Below are 15,441 nucleotides of genomic sequence, written 5' to 3'. Positions count from 1 at the left end.
TCTTGAAAAAGTGGCAAAGGGACAGCACGGTTGGAAACAGAAGCATTGTTTCCCGATGTTGACCATTTCCCTTTTTTTGGCCTAATTGTTCCCTTTCCCTGCGGATGACCATCAAATGGACAGAAGATGTACTTCATTAGTAGGTCGTAGCGTTCTCTACAGAAGGTTAATACAGTAGTGCTCTTTATTAAATTGTAAAAATACCTTTTGAAATTAAAAAGATGAGATGTTTTGTTCATGATACAACTGGCAGATATAACACTACGTATTAATATCATGGCTGATCACTTTGTCCTCTTGTTGAAAATATATTTTTGTTTGTTTTTTTTCATTTAAATAATTGAGTCCAGTGTTATGAATGGACTTGCATTTACAGTATATAGCATTTTTCTAGTCTTCCGACCACTCAAAGCGCTTTACACTACATGTCAACATTCATCCGTTCACACACAGGTAATCTAAATACTCATTCACACCCCAATGGCACAGCCTTCGGGAGCAATTTGGGGTTTAGTATCTTGCCCAAGGACACTTCGACATGTGGACTGGAGGAGGATCTGTAGATCGAACCGCCGATCTTCGGATTAGTAGACAACCTGCTCTACCTCTGAGCCGCCTCCCCGTGTTATCTCTTAGGTCTTTTTTATCTCTATAGCTATATTAGTTGTGGTATTACGGGTCAGTCATTTGTGATCATCTGGATTACAGCGACTAATCATGTACTGTACTGTATAGCACCCTCCCCCTATATCGCCTTTTCTATCCTTTACTGTGGTTCATTCACAGGTCACTGGTTGCTTGTGTTATGTAAGAATACCACATGTAAAAAACAATGACAATTTCCTCCTTCCTTCATGTCACCAGACAGTCATGAATTGAATCTAATCGTCTCACATGCGATTAAGGTGCCCTTAGGGCTACAAGATTATGGCCAAAATGATAATCACGATTATTGTTTATCAATATTGAGATTAGGGACAAAATGTTTTTATTATTATATTATTATTATTATATTTTATTAATTAATATTCTACTTTGACTCTGTGTTGTGGGAATATTTGGGATTTGGTAAAAATGACAGTTATTGTTGAATGTAAACAGAGAGTAGTCCTACAGTGATTACAGTGATAGCCAGGAGGATGTGAAGCTGCCAGTCCGCAGCTCTCTCTTGGCAACTCAATATGTATCTGGATACGTGGTCAATAATCCAATCGTCAAACATTTGTAATGATATACTGCAATTCACAAACGATTCAATATGATCTGATTCATTTGTTGCCTTTGACTGGGCTCCACTGTACTGTTAGTAGTGTTAGCTGCATTACCTACTTCACATTGACTGCTCCTGTCTTTAACTTTACTATCGAGCCACTCATCACCTTGTTGAATTAGTAATGGTGTTTGTCGGTCCATTAGCATACTTTATGACAGTGGTCAAACTGGGGGTTGGGACCCCCAAGGGGGTCGCAAGATAATTTCCGATGGTCACCAGATGGTGGTGTAGAAAAAAATAAAAGAAAGTTTTAAAAATAAAATAACATTTTAGACTGAAAAATGTTTTTTTACATTATATCGCCTGTATCAGTGATATAATACAATTTTAATGAGTCTTTGTGAGAGTCAAAGTGTGCCTGCACATGAGTTTCTATCAGGGTATTTCCGACGGGTCAGGGGGAGAGAAAAAGTCATGGAACGCATCAAAAATCCTCCGTGCCTTGAGCACATTGGACAACGCCAAAGGGGTTAGCTGTTCAAACTAAACAAAACTGGGGGGTCGCGAACACCAACCTGATTAGTTGTCAAGGTTTGGGTCAAAGTGTTTATGTGATTGGTTAATATAGCTAGCTAGTAGACACACACAAAGACACTACGGACAGGAGCACACAGAGAGTTACTTGGAAAGATTGTTTTTTGACTGCCGTATCGAATTTTGATGAATTTCAAACAGAGTTTGGGTGAGATCTGTGGTTGTGTATTGATCTAGCCATATCTCTGACGGTTGCATCGGTTCATCTTTACACCTCTATCGCAAATGCATACATAAACTGCCAACCCCCTCCCTGTATTTCCAGTTAGTTTAAATCAAACACTGAATGGTATGTGGTTATTAATTATCTTGATATTAGAAACTGTCAAAACATTGTACTAGGGGGAGTTTAAAAATCAGTCTGAGAACTCTGGAGGAAAATCATTATCATTCCGGCTATTTGCAATGATGACCTAAAATATAAACCAAAAGAAAGGGATGTCAATAACAGGAAGAAGAAAGCCGTTTACTCAGTAAAGGTTTCTGTAATACTACTGTATGTGGCATTTCATACACAGGCAAGCGCCGACTGAAATGTTAGCATGCTTCAGTTTTAACCATTAAAGACTTGGGCAGAGTATCTACACAATAGATTTCAGCGTAAATTGAACAGGCTAGATTTTGACACTACCGGGTCTTCATCAGGCAAAAGGCAATGTTTTTTGTATTTTCCATTTTAAGTATCACTGCCATTGCTTACTCTCAGGAGTATCCATCAGATCCATGATGGCATTTTACAGAAGAATACAGTCTTCTATACAGTAATCAATATTTCAATGCATCTCATTCTCCCCATCGTCGGTGATGATTTAATGGCAGGAAAGCTGAGGTCATGCAGTGGTTCAACTGAGGCATAAAACCACATTGCAGTGCCTGAACACAACTGGCATGCATTATTAAAATCCCACGGTCACAAGGAAGCTCACATTCTATCAAACCACACAGCGAAGGTAGTGACGCCTGTGACTGCAGTTTGAACTCGCTCTGAGGATACCAAGCATTACAAGATAGCCCCCTCTCAGAGGGAGTGTTTTTTCCAACATGGCCCATTACATGAAGCCTTTCAACTCAATGTTTCCTTAGGGGTATACATTATATATATATATATATATATATACATATGCATTGGAGGTGTAGAGAAAAAATTACCATGACAGGCACGAATGAATATTCTACCATACAATTAACAGCCTAGTCAGTAAAAACTACTCTTGCACTGAGCCACACACATTTCTTACCCTTTTTTGTTGTTGCACACATGCCTAAATTAGCAAGTCACTGGATTTGTCAAACTGCCTTGTTTTATGAGTAGGATTCCTGAATTAGTAACACAGCTTGGCGCTCCAGCGGACTGGTAATCACTTTGGTTTTTACAAGCATTTCTCGGCTGGTAACTCACATGCCTAACCTAGCATCCAAGCATTCCTCGGCTGGTGGGTTACCAGCTGAGTGGTGTGTCTTTAACGGACCAGTCTGTAGTTCGGCACACAACTTTGTTAGTTTTAAGCCCAAAGATTGACCTTCTATTCTGGCTTTGCTAGACAAAACCCTGATCAAGTCATTAATCAACACCAAAAAAGTGACTTTAATTTCACCTTAGGGCTGCTCGATTATTTCACACTATTTCTCATTGACTTTGGAAACATCATGCATTTAGAAAGAAAAATTGTAGGCCTACATTTTAAAGTTGAATGCATCAATTTGGTGCACTTTGAGAGCAAAATTAAGAGGCTAGATCTGTGAAGAACACTGTGCACTTGTAAACAACTTTGTGCTGTAGTAAACATTTTAATCATAAACACATTGGTTGTATAGATATGAATGACATGGCCAAAAAAGTCACAAAGCATGGGGTCAGTGTTTCAAGATGGGTCGGGTGGGTTGCCAACATCGCCGCACTCCGTACCGGTTGACAGCCACGCCAGGATCACAAAAAAACGAAAGATTGTGAAACAGAATGCGGCACAATAGTCATTTTTTGTTGATTATGTTGTTTTCATAATCGTTGGAAGCCAATCGTTGAAATCGTAACTGAAATTCGATCAATTGCACAGGCTTACTTCACCTAATGTTTAAATCTGCATTTTCAACTCTTAAACAGTAACTTTACTACCAATAAACAACCAGCATTGTAAAACAACTCATTATCATCCTCCCAAAAAAAAAAAACAGCATTATTATTACTGTATTTTGCAGTTTTATATCACCACTTCAAAAGAAGGTTCTATTGAATCTCTGCTCTAATAATTGTAAAAGTTTACCTGCATTGTTTGGGTCATTTACAGGATGCTACATATAGCTGAAGATATAGCTCAAGGAGAGACTACATTGTTTCATTTCCTTCCTGTCACTGATAATGGCCAATATGAGAATATATAGATTCTCCCCTTTCAGTTATGGCACTATGTTAACGTGTTACTTTTCCGTAAAAGCACCTTTTTCCTCTAGTTGTCTGTCTGTAATAGAGTGATACTTCACAACAACATTCAGATCTTGGCTCAGATAACACTATGAAAAGAGCTCCAATTTAAACAAGGTCACAAAGGCGTGTGCCCTTGTTTAACAGAGGTACAGGCTACAAACACAGACGGCATCATGATCCAGTACCATGCCCCAAATGCCCTAGCCCTGGTACCCAGCTAGGGCGAGGTTATACAGAGCCTCAGATCTCACAGGGCTGGAGCGCCGGCTCAACGTCAATCACAGTAATGTTAGCTGACACATTGGTGAGGGTGGTGACAGGGCAAGGTTATGTGTCACTGTACGCTCATGGCCTGCATGAAGACCACGACTGCCAGAGCTCTGTCTCATGTGAGAGGTCACCCTTAGGGTTTGGGATCCAAATTAATATACCCCACTACAGTTGCACAGCACCTATGAGCAAATTGCTCAGTCCCACAGCTGAAGGCCTTCCTTGCCTGAAATTGTACCCAAAGCTGCCAGAAATACACCATCATTGACACGCCATTATGATATGTAAAGATGCTTGCTTTTTTAGCCAGCATGTTTGCTCTCAATTGCTGTCCTCACAGAAGCATAGTTAACCTCATATTTTGTTGTCTAATCTTCAATTACATTCTGAATATTATCATGACAACTGTCTCAAGTTTTGGTGAATCATTCGTATCTTCAATTTCTCCATTTTTTGCAATAAATCAATTAATTGTTTGGTCTATAAAACATCAGAAAATATTGGAAAATGTCCATTGTAAGTTCCCAGATCACAAGGTGACTTCTTTAAAACGCTTATTTTGTCCTACAAATCCAAAGCCCAAAAATATTTTTTTTACAAAGATATAAAATGGAGAAAAGCAGCAAATCTTTGAGAAGCTGGAACCATTAAAATGTTTAACATTTTTGCATGAAAGTTGACTTAAAGGCTTAATTGATAATGAAAATAATATAGATACATTTTTTTTGTCGATCAGCTATAACACTGGTTTCCAACCTGGGGGTCCCGAACCCCATTAGGGGTCGCCAAAGCTTCATGGCCTTTTTGATTTTTTTTTAAATATACAGTTGGCCTTTATCCCAGCATTTCATTAATTTCTGTGAAGAGAACTAGTAAATTAAATTATTTTTCAAGTTTGAATTATTATTTAAGATATAAACAGCCTCGTCCTGCAGTAGAAAGGTACGCAGTTAAAACAACCAAAGAGCTAATAGAACAATGGCCAAGAATCAGGGAGAAGAAAACACTGAAACTGTCAAAAAAGAAACCTATTATTTAAGTATGATTGTCAAAAAAAATACATAATTCAAACAGAGCTGCATTAAAAGTTCCTAAAAATTACAAGAAAACTCATCTCTGAAGCTGAAATATACACTGGAAATAATCTGCTCAAAATTCATCCAAATCGTTCGCTTTACACAAACTTCCTGCAGTTATTGTGATCCCTATTTGGGCTCATTGTACAGTTTATCAGTTGTTCTGTACTGTTGTTGTTATGCATTAATAATAATATGAAATATACATAAAATATGTCACTTAGTCAGAGGTCGTCAGTTTACTAAATTAAACAAAAGGGGTCCCTTAAGGAAAAAGGTTGGGAACCACTGAAACCCAGCTATCCCAGCACAAAACCCTTCACCACTTTAACAATGTTGTAGAGTTATACATGAGATCTAAACATGCAGCGATGTTTTGTTGGTTTAAATGTTCCTCCACTGGTGATGGATTGTTGAATTAGGCCCCTCTGAGTTGTGAATCACGTTCACCTGGGCAGTTGACGTTTAATCAATAAACATCTGAACTGTTGCCATGACCCTGAGCCATAAGGATTTAATTTGGTTTTCCCCACACCAACTACTGCTGGTGGACCCCTGCGGATTTCCGAGACAAACCTCCAGTCACCTGTGGTTCATTTCAACATCCACCAAGCAGACGAAAACAAAAAATCTCATGCTCTATTTTCTGCAAGACAAATAATCAAATGTTTCTCGCAGTGTATGGTAATACTGCAATCAGGGCTGTGTCAACACTTCAATAACAATACAAAGAATTAGTGTTACTGTATATGCTAATGATGACGTGAAAGATTTGACCTTGTTGTACACGCAGATTTTGAATTCACTTTCCTTCAATACCACCCTCACCACCTTTAAAAAAAAAAAAAAAACACACATGACTCCCTGTCAAAGGTCTCATTTTGATGAAAACTTCAGCTCGCCAAACTGGTTTCAGGCAAAAGTTTGGGGAGAAACAGTAGGGATATTTAAATATTTCCCCATATGAAGCATTTTAATGCAATCTGTAGCTGAACTGTTGCCACTAATTCATCCAAACTGCAGTTATACCCGGCAAACTGCTGCATTTAAATGGGGAAACCAGCTTTTGTGCATAATGTAACATCAACATGTGTATTTTTAGGAGCGGGAGTTCAGTCATTTGGCTTCGGAAACATCTCTCACACATGTGTGTATTTAACACAAGTTACTGAAACTTGATATAATGTGGCCGCCATACAGCAATGAGTTCATAGATGTGGCATACATGAATGTTTCACCTCAATAAATATTTAATCTTTGCTCTGAATCATTTACAGCAAAGCCCTTACTGTTGTTCTTCTGGCAACATGTGCATGCAGTGTACTCTGGTTTTATCCCCACTTCTCTCTCTCTGTTTCCTCCCCTCTCTCTCTCTCTCTCTCTCTCTCTCTCTCTCTCTCTCTCTCTCTCTCTCTCTCTCTCCCACCAGACAATCTCTATCTCTCTCTCTCTCTTTCTCTCTCTCTCTCTGTCAGCTGGACAAGCTGCTCAGTGGCCCGGAAATATGGCACATTATGCCGCTCTATTGATCATCATTCAGAGTTACATCCTGAATCTGAATGCAATGTAAATGATATGATGATTCCCTCTAAGGCAACATTAACTTTACTATCGTTCAGCGTTTTTCAAGTGTAAAGGTTGACTTCATGAGACAATGAAGTCAACGGTAAGGTTCACTTAATGCCGCCGTGGTTGCGCTGGCAGACGAACATCGACATACAGTATATAACAAAAAGAACTTCTGAGCAATCATGGCTAAAAAGGGGCGACAGCACACACATATGAGATCAATGACTAATGAATGATTATTTTAATTAAGAGACTGGTTTGTATCCTTCAACACAAAATCAGATTTGCTTCTGAGTCGACTATGTTATCTAGTTAAAGGAGTCAACTGGAGGTCATTTAGGGTTTCCGGCTGAATGAGTATGCATATGTGGAAATAAACACTAGAATATGCATGACTGCCATCAACTCCATGTTTAACCAGTCTTGCTTGTAGCTTAGCCCTGTACGAAATGTGACCAGAAATAATATACACATGCTGCATTTCATAAAAGGCAAGACTATAACCGCTGAGTATAAGAAATATGCTGCATCCTTGACAAATCAATTGTTCAAGCCACAAACCATCTGAGAGCTTATTTCTACACGTTCATTCAGTCTTCTGCAGGGGACAATATTGTATATCAATTGACAGGTCAGCTACAAAGCATTTTTCGAAATGCACAGTTCTACTCATGAAAACCAAGAATCTTACAGTTTTTCTAATCTCGAACAATTCACTCCAATCACTATAATTTCTTGTCACAGAAATGATCACTTCCATCTTCCAATTTCAGCTCACGGAACAGAAAATAGTGCTGTTTATTATGTCTCTGTAGGCTTTTATCACTATTATTTTTCCATTTAGCAGCACACTGTGCTAATATCACTCACTTCCACATGTTAACAATACTACTTTGTTTGTTGTTGTTTGTACAATATTTGTTCCTGTGGGGAGAAAAGCTACAATCCCGTTGTACACCTGTACTAGTAATGAATAAATAACTAAGATGACAAACTTGTGAATGGTTCCTTCATGTGTATTTTTTCAATTGGACCTTTCTCCCTTTCCTTTCCTTTCCTTTCCTATCCTACTCGCCACCACATCAAAAGCCTGATAATCAGGCTCACTTCAACTTCATTCATTTAATCTAAGATTGTGTTCATGTTTGTTTGGGGGCAGTTATTGTGTTGCTGCTAGAGGTGTGTATCTTCACTGGCCTCATGACGCCAATGGAAACAGTCATCATTGAGCATAACACCAGACCGATTTGAACGACATGCAATTCAGGTTCTGCTCTTCTACAGTCCACAGGTTGGTGGTAATGCACCTGAAGTTGTTTGGTAGCTACCAAAAAAAAGGCAGAAGTTGTGCAATTTATGAGTTTAGTTACAACAATTACAGTTATCTGTAACATCTAGCGAGATAACAACTATCCATAAAATAACACAAACACAAGGATCAATCGCATTTATGGACTACGAGCAAGATAAAAGTTTTACTGTCTCCACTGGTTCTCGTTCATGCCGCTCTCTCACCCACACAGATCATCAACTCATCAGAGGCCCGGTTAACTCTACACAACAGCTCAGCGCGCCATTTGTGTGATTGTGTGATTTATGTGTTGAAATCGCTGGAGCCTTTTTCTCTCCGTCTCAAGTAACAGAGAAAACAGCAGCTAATAATTTCTGTGATTTCAGTGTAACTTTAGCTGTCATTCTCACAAGTGACAGACCCTGTAAGTAACTATTTCCACAGATAGTTACTGATGCAGTTACACTTGGGAGGAGTAAAGATTGCGATGGTAAAATTATACTTCTTGGACACTCATCCACAGGTGTCTCCAACGCAGGAAATGGTTTATAGCTCAGCATCGATTTTCACCTGTTGATTTCGCCCGCAAAACAATAGATATACTGTATATGTTTTGCATTATCAGGCCATAATGCGCTTTAAATATAAACCCGAAAGTAACTGTGTTAACTTGCTTTCATTCACTTTATGATATATAGCAACAAGGGTTTGCCTTGAATAGCAAACAACTGTAATGCAATAATTCAGCCAAAGTAATTGCGTTTACATTCTTTCATTCACTGCGACAGACAGCGGAAATCACAGCGAGCAGCATGTGCGTTAATGTAAAGCAGAACACCACTGAGCTTTGCTTTATGTCGTCTTTACTAAAAAAACAATCTCTACCAGCAACAGAAACTTATAGGAGACAACACAAGCCCCCCTTTGCTGACCAATCTCAGTTCCTGCAATCTCCACGTGGTATCTCTCAACACTCCACACACAAACCCACAGACAGCAGACGCTTTTCCATTCACAACAGTGATCTATCTTGTCCATGATATTCTGATATGGCCTCAGTTCTGCCTTTATGATACATTTCACCAAGATGACTTCAAGTTCATGATATCCAACTTGACATTCACCTGGAACAAAAAGCACCCCTGACAAGAGAAAAAGGCTCTGCAGTATTGACAATTACAACTTCAACAGAACATGTGGTCACTCTTAAATATTGTGCAGTATTAGTGTCCAACCTCTCACTTTCAGTCTCTGTGTCACTTTCATAGTCTGTGCTTCTCTAGCACCAACGACAACAAGCGCTTTAAAAAGGTCCACTGAAAACGTGCTTTCTTGAATGCTTGTGGACTGCAATTCAATTAGCCATGTGCAAAATGTTCCACAATAACACCCGCCACTACCAATGTCACTGTCACTTACCTTGTCTTCTCTCTTTCTGCTCTACGGTAGGTGTGCTTTCTCTTTCGCCATCTGAAACTCTGATGCCTGTTTTGACAACAAGTATGTCACATTTGATATGTGTTTGGACAACATTTTAAGTTAAATTCTTTCGCTGAATATTAATTACAAAAAAGACATACATTGCAGCAACTACAGGTATTTGCCATAACGTTACAGTTCAGTCTTAATTCTCACCTGTACCGCCTTCTCTTCCTGCTTGGCTTGGGCTGTCCTCTGCATCACCTTCCTTCTGATACCTCACTTCACCTGTATTGACCACAGGTCAGTAGTATCAATATCAATGTCATGTCTGTGGGCAACAGCTCACAAAACAAATACATAAAGTCACAAATCTTTGGACCCAGTTGGAAATCATATACAGCAATTCATGCTGTATATCAGTGTTTCTCTGCCTGTTTCGTTTCAAGGACCCCTAAATTGATACACATTACATCACAGACCCCCCATTTGATAAGATTTTGCTTCAGCGAGCTCCATCTGAAAAGATTTTGGTTGTTAGATATGATTAAGACCAGAATTATATAGTTGGCCAACAGTATTAGTGGCTAAGTGTTCTTTTAGCTAAAGTTAAGCTTACGTTTTTAAAACTAATGTTAAACTTGTGAGTTTTTAAGCCAACGTTTATGAGCTATCTTAAATTACCGTGGCTAACGTTACGTCCCAGCATACTTGGTTTTAGCCAAGGCCTATGGAAAGGAGGCTGGGTCACGCGTCATCAACGTCTCATATCTTCGGGGGTACAACACTTTTTATTTTCATTTCAAAATGACAGTATACATAGTAACAGCAGAAAACATTAAAAACATTTACATACAGAAGATGCATAGCGAAAACATAAACAAAGAGCTGTGCCTAACATAAAAGGACAACAGAAATTAAACAAAACCAACATAAAATTTAAAAAAAAGACCACGTGAGAGTATGACAATAATTTCATTTAAAATCTTTAAAGATATTGCATACATTCATTGTTTTCATTGTTTTTTTGTTTTGTGAGGAAGACATTTTTGACAGATATAGATCCATTTCTTTCATAAATACAAAGAAATTAGGCTTTTTTATTTGTAAATTTACACTTATGAATGTGGAACTTCGCGAGAATTAAAATTAAATTAATAAGAAAAAATGCATTACTGTCTTTGTCACTGTAAATCATAGCAACCAAATAAAATATTTCTATAGTACAGTGCAAAATCTGAGAAAATGTTAACAATTATTGACATCTTTCCACAATTCACATGTAAATGTACAGGACCAGAATAAATGAGAGCAAGTTTCAAGATGTGATTCTGCAGAAGGAACAATTTACATCATTGTGTCACTCTTTAACTTTTGTAAGAAATGTTTCACTGGATAGAGTCTGTGGATAAATGACACCTCTTTTACCTTATTTGTTAGAAGGAACTTTTGCGGTAGGGACCAAACTTTCTTCCAGTCAATATCACTAACAAAATTACTCCAATAAACCCCAAGACTAGTTACCCAGCCTCCTTTCTATAGGCCTTGGTTTTAGCTAGCTATCAAGTCAGTACATTACATCTATCTGAGTAGTTGAATGGTTTTAACATCCCTGAACGTAGCATTGTTTTATTGACAATATATAAGTATTACATTTTAATTTAAGGGTAACTTTGGTATCTTATTTTTAATTTGTATTATTTTTTGGTATTTTTTATTATTATTATTATTATTTCACAAAAGTTTATAATATAAAGAAAGAAAATTATGATTTAAATCAGGAAATTAAACTTTCATCCAGGTTAGTGCAGTCCAAAGTGCTTCACAGATGACAATAAGACAGAATAAGTTTAGACGTGAAAAACAGCAGAAAAGACAAAAAATATTCGACAATTAAAAAAAATATTCAACCGTTTTATGCTGATATTAACAAACGTTAGTGTAAAAGCATAACTTGCTTACCATGACGCTGTTGTGTGCCAGTGTGGGGGACATTATTCGACGGGTAACATTATTCGACATAACACCGCTAGTGGCCACTGGTGTTTTGAATGGATGAACAAGACGGAAGAGAGACTAGTCTGGGTTAGTTAACGTCTCAAACCCTTTACAGACAAACTCTTCAAAGTGCTGGCTATTTTCATGTTGATCTCACGTTTATAATAAGCCATGTGGAGTCACTTTTCTGCGAGCTAAAACTGTACATCCCATGGGAGGATTTGCAGCTGATGCATCAAACTACTCCAATCTAAGGTTGACCAATCAGCTTCCCAGTAGGTATGACGTCTGTCACGTTCCATCCGTAAACAAAGAACGTGTATTGCCGTAAAGATGGACCATAGGACCATGTGACAAAAATGCAAATAAAAAATAAAAAAGAGGATAACACTGTTTTCTAAAAAAAAAAAAAAAAGATGACAAAAATGCAAATAATAGAAAATAAAAAAGAGAAAAACACTGTTTTCTAAAAAAACAAAAAAAAGATGACAAAAATGCAAATAAAAAAAATAAAAAAAGAGGAAAACACTGTTTTCTAAAAAAAAAAAAAAAAAAGGTGGACCATAGGCGCACAAACTTTGCAATTTGATTCTTATTAATAGCAATAATAATGAAAAAATGAGGCATTTTAAACAGTTAGTGTAACTTAAAGGTTCCATATCATGCTCATTTTCAGGTTCATAATTGTATTTTGTGTTTCTACTAGATAGATATATAGATAGATAGAAGTTTCCAGCATCACAGTTCCATAGTGCAAAACATGTTAGTAAAAAGGCAGTAAAAAAGTTAGTAGTGCAAAGTACAAAGTACAACAAAATATACCAGATATAAAAATACAAGGAGATGAAGAAAACTGTTAAAACTGATTATAGTGCAGTGTAACAGCTGTGATACAGGACTATTAAAAAGTGAATATAGTGCAGAAGAGACTGTTAAAAATGAGTAACTCCAGGGTAACTCCAGTAGCTTAGTGTATGAAAGTACACTGTGTGCATTATTATCTGTCCTGCAGACCGATACTAGAACATGTTTACATGCTGTAATGTTAAAAAATATATATATATATTTTCCTTATACTGTCGGCCTGAATATGCCTGTATTTACTCTCTGTCTGAAACGCTCCGTTTTAGCGTATTTCGATGGAATTGCGACGGAATTACAACAGGATTGCATTGCCTGGCAACAGCTTGGGTCCATGTGTACTTCCTGTCAGTTGATGACATTCACATACACTGCAACCAGGAGTAAACTGGAACACATTTAGAATGTTTATGTTTAAAACTGCGTAAAGGGTCTAAATATTGTATATGTGCGACATCACAAATAGATACGTTTCTGAATACGGGCTTTGTGTATTTCCCTGTGGATTGAGCGTTTCGATACTTTCACAGTATTTATATAGGACTTAAGTCTGCTTTATAATAAAAAAAAACCATGAAAGTCTCACTTTTTTATAATATGTCCCCTTTAATATATATTTGTGATTCGCCCCCTAATTTATCTATCCACATTGTACAGTAGCCTACCATGTGTTTTTTTTTATTTACAGTGTAAATCATGTCTTGACGAGACAAACTGAAGTGTAAGTCAATTGTGTATTTGTTAGTTATGAAATTCAGTGGCGATGGCTTTGATAACTTTAACTTTTTTCTGGATGCTTATTGGTGTGCTTATTTGTGTTATAATCCCTCAAATCCAATGTAAAAATGAACATTTTTCATGACATTGGACTTTTACTCCTGACATACAATATATAACACATTACATGATGATGACTCACTCAACATACAATACATAACTGATTACATGATGATGACTCACTCAACATACAAAACATAACACATTACATGATGATGACTCACTCAACATACAATACATAACACATTATATGATTAACATTCATTGCATTAATATATATAAAATGACATTCACACACAATTCAAAGCCAGTCAACACTGTACATACAACTATATTAATTAAATTATACATATACAGATGATGTTTAAAAAAAAATTAGAATTATACATATGGGATATGAATGGGAGTTATACAACTTATGAAGCGAAACACGAATATAAAAACTGGCATAGTTATACGTCCTACTATTCAATCTGTCATCTGCATGCCAATAATAAATGCCTCTGCATATTCCTTTTAAAGGATGATTAATTTTTTTATTAGGTGGATATTAATTAAGGGGTAAATTATTCCAGTGTATGTTATGGCTCTGTAAATGACAGTTTTATTCAACGAGTTAGTCCTTGGGCAGGGTACCGCAATATGACTGTTGTGTGTTATTGCGGTAAACTATTTGGTCAAATAGAAATGTTTGCGGCTTTGATTTAATCTTACAGCTGAACAATGTGGCCATGCTTGAGGATATCCTTTGCTAAATGGTGAGCCATCTTTAGAGCTTTGCTTGAATGCTGCTCATAAACTGTTTGATAGAAGAGGTTCTACTCTATTTTTGTGGCGGCATTCATCAGGCGATTAACCATGGCTGTGATATTGTCAGATAAACTACCAAACTGAATATTATATTCCTGTTAACAATAGCAATCAATAACAGAATAGATTGAAAATAATGCGTTGCCCCATGCCAAAAAAACCTTCTTCATTAGTTTCATCTGATAAGCAGATGAGCAGCCTTAAACAAATGTTAAGAGATATGGAAGATCAACAGCCCCATCTAGTGGTCAAAGAAGGCACCACCACTACATTGACCTTTCTGAAACCTCTTTGGTTCTCTCCCTGAGGACCCAGGAACCAATACTAATTTACCATCCTCTCAGCCCAAGGCTGTGTGTGGTTGCTGTCCTCACCACCACTTGTCTCGTACTGGGAAACTTACAGCAGGATAGAGGAGAGGAAGAAAATGGACAGCCCCTGTGCTTTAGTGGCTTAGATGAGATGTAATGATGACTTTCTACCAACAGATGTCAGACATAGAGGAGCTTTTTGGTTACTAAATATTAATTAGCATATGAAGAGAATTTATTTTTTTTAAAATGTCACTTTCAGTGATTCAATGTGTGAGTGTGAACAATTATTGGTCACATAAACGGGAAACCTTTGCCTGTGTTTATGTAGCAGTGGTACCCACGGTGTCACAAACTGCAGATGAAAACAAAATGGCATCAATATGGCAACAATAATAACAATAATCATGTATTATTATTATTATTATTATGATTATGTGTAATGGAAATTCTGTCAATTTCCCTAGATGAATCCTAATGAACGTTGAAAAAAAGATCTCAAACAGATGAAATTTCTTTGTTGTATTTTATTCTTATAAGAACAGGCACTCTTCTGCAGACTCTGTGTGACTCTGTATAACCAGTGCCTCTTCTTATAAGAATAAAATACAACAAAGACATTTCATCTGTTTGAGATCTTCAACGTTCATAAGGACTCATCTAGGGAAATTTACAGAATTTCCATTTCATTATTATTATTATTATTATTATTATTATTATGTCTTTGGTAGTACTTGGGTTCTTTGGAAATAAAAAATATTGTTTTTGTTGTATCACATTCCAGATCAATTGGAATAATAATTATAATAATATATTTATTATCATTATTG

The 15,441-nt window shown here is 37.0% G+C and overlaps 1 long non-coding RNA gene across 1 annotated transcript; it reads right to left on the bottom strand.

The window, feature by feature from the left end:
• Window positions 1–9,605: 9,605 nt before the first annotated feature.
• Window positions 9,606–12,083, bottom strand: LOC141767082 (uncharacterized). Its single transcript, XR_012593766.1, has 3 exons — window positions 11,817–12,083; window positions 10,071–10,142; window positions 9,606–9,920 (listed from the first exon to the last, which is right to left on the bottom strand). It is a non-coding gene; the product is annotated as an uncharacterized LOC141767082 (long non-coding RNA).
• Window positions 12,084–15,441: the final 3,358 nt, after the last annotated feature.

This window comes from Sebastes fasciatus, chromosome 4 (genome assembly GCF_043250625.1).
Source record: "Sebastes fasciatus isolate fSebFas1 chromosome 4, fSebFas1.pri, whole genome shotgun sequence".
Taxonomy (NCBI): domain Eukaryota; kingdom Metazoa; phylum Chordata; class Actinopteri; order Perciformes; family Sebastidae; genus Sebastes; species Sebastes fasciatus.
This window is presented reverse-complemented; position numbering and strand designations above follow the sequence as displayed.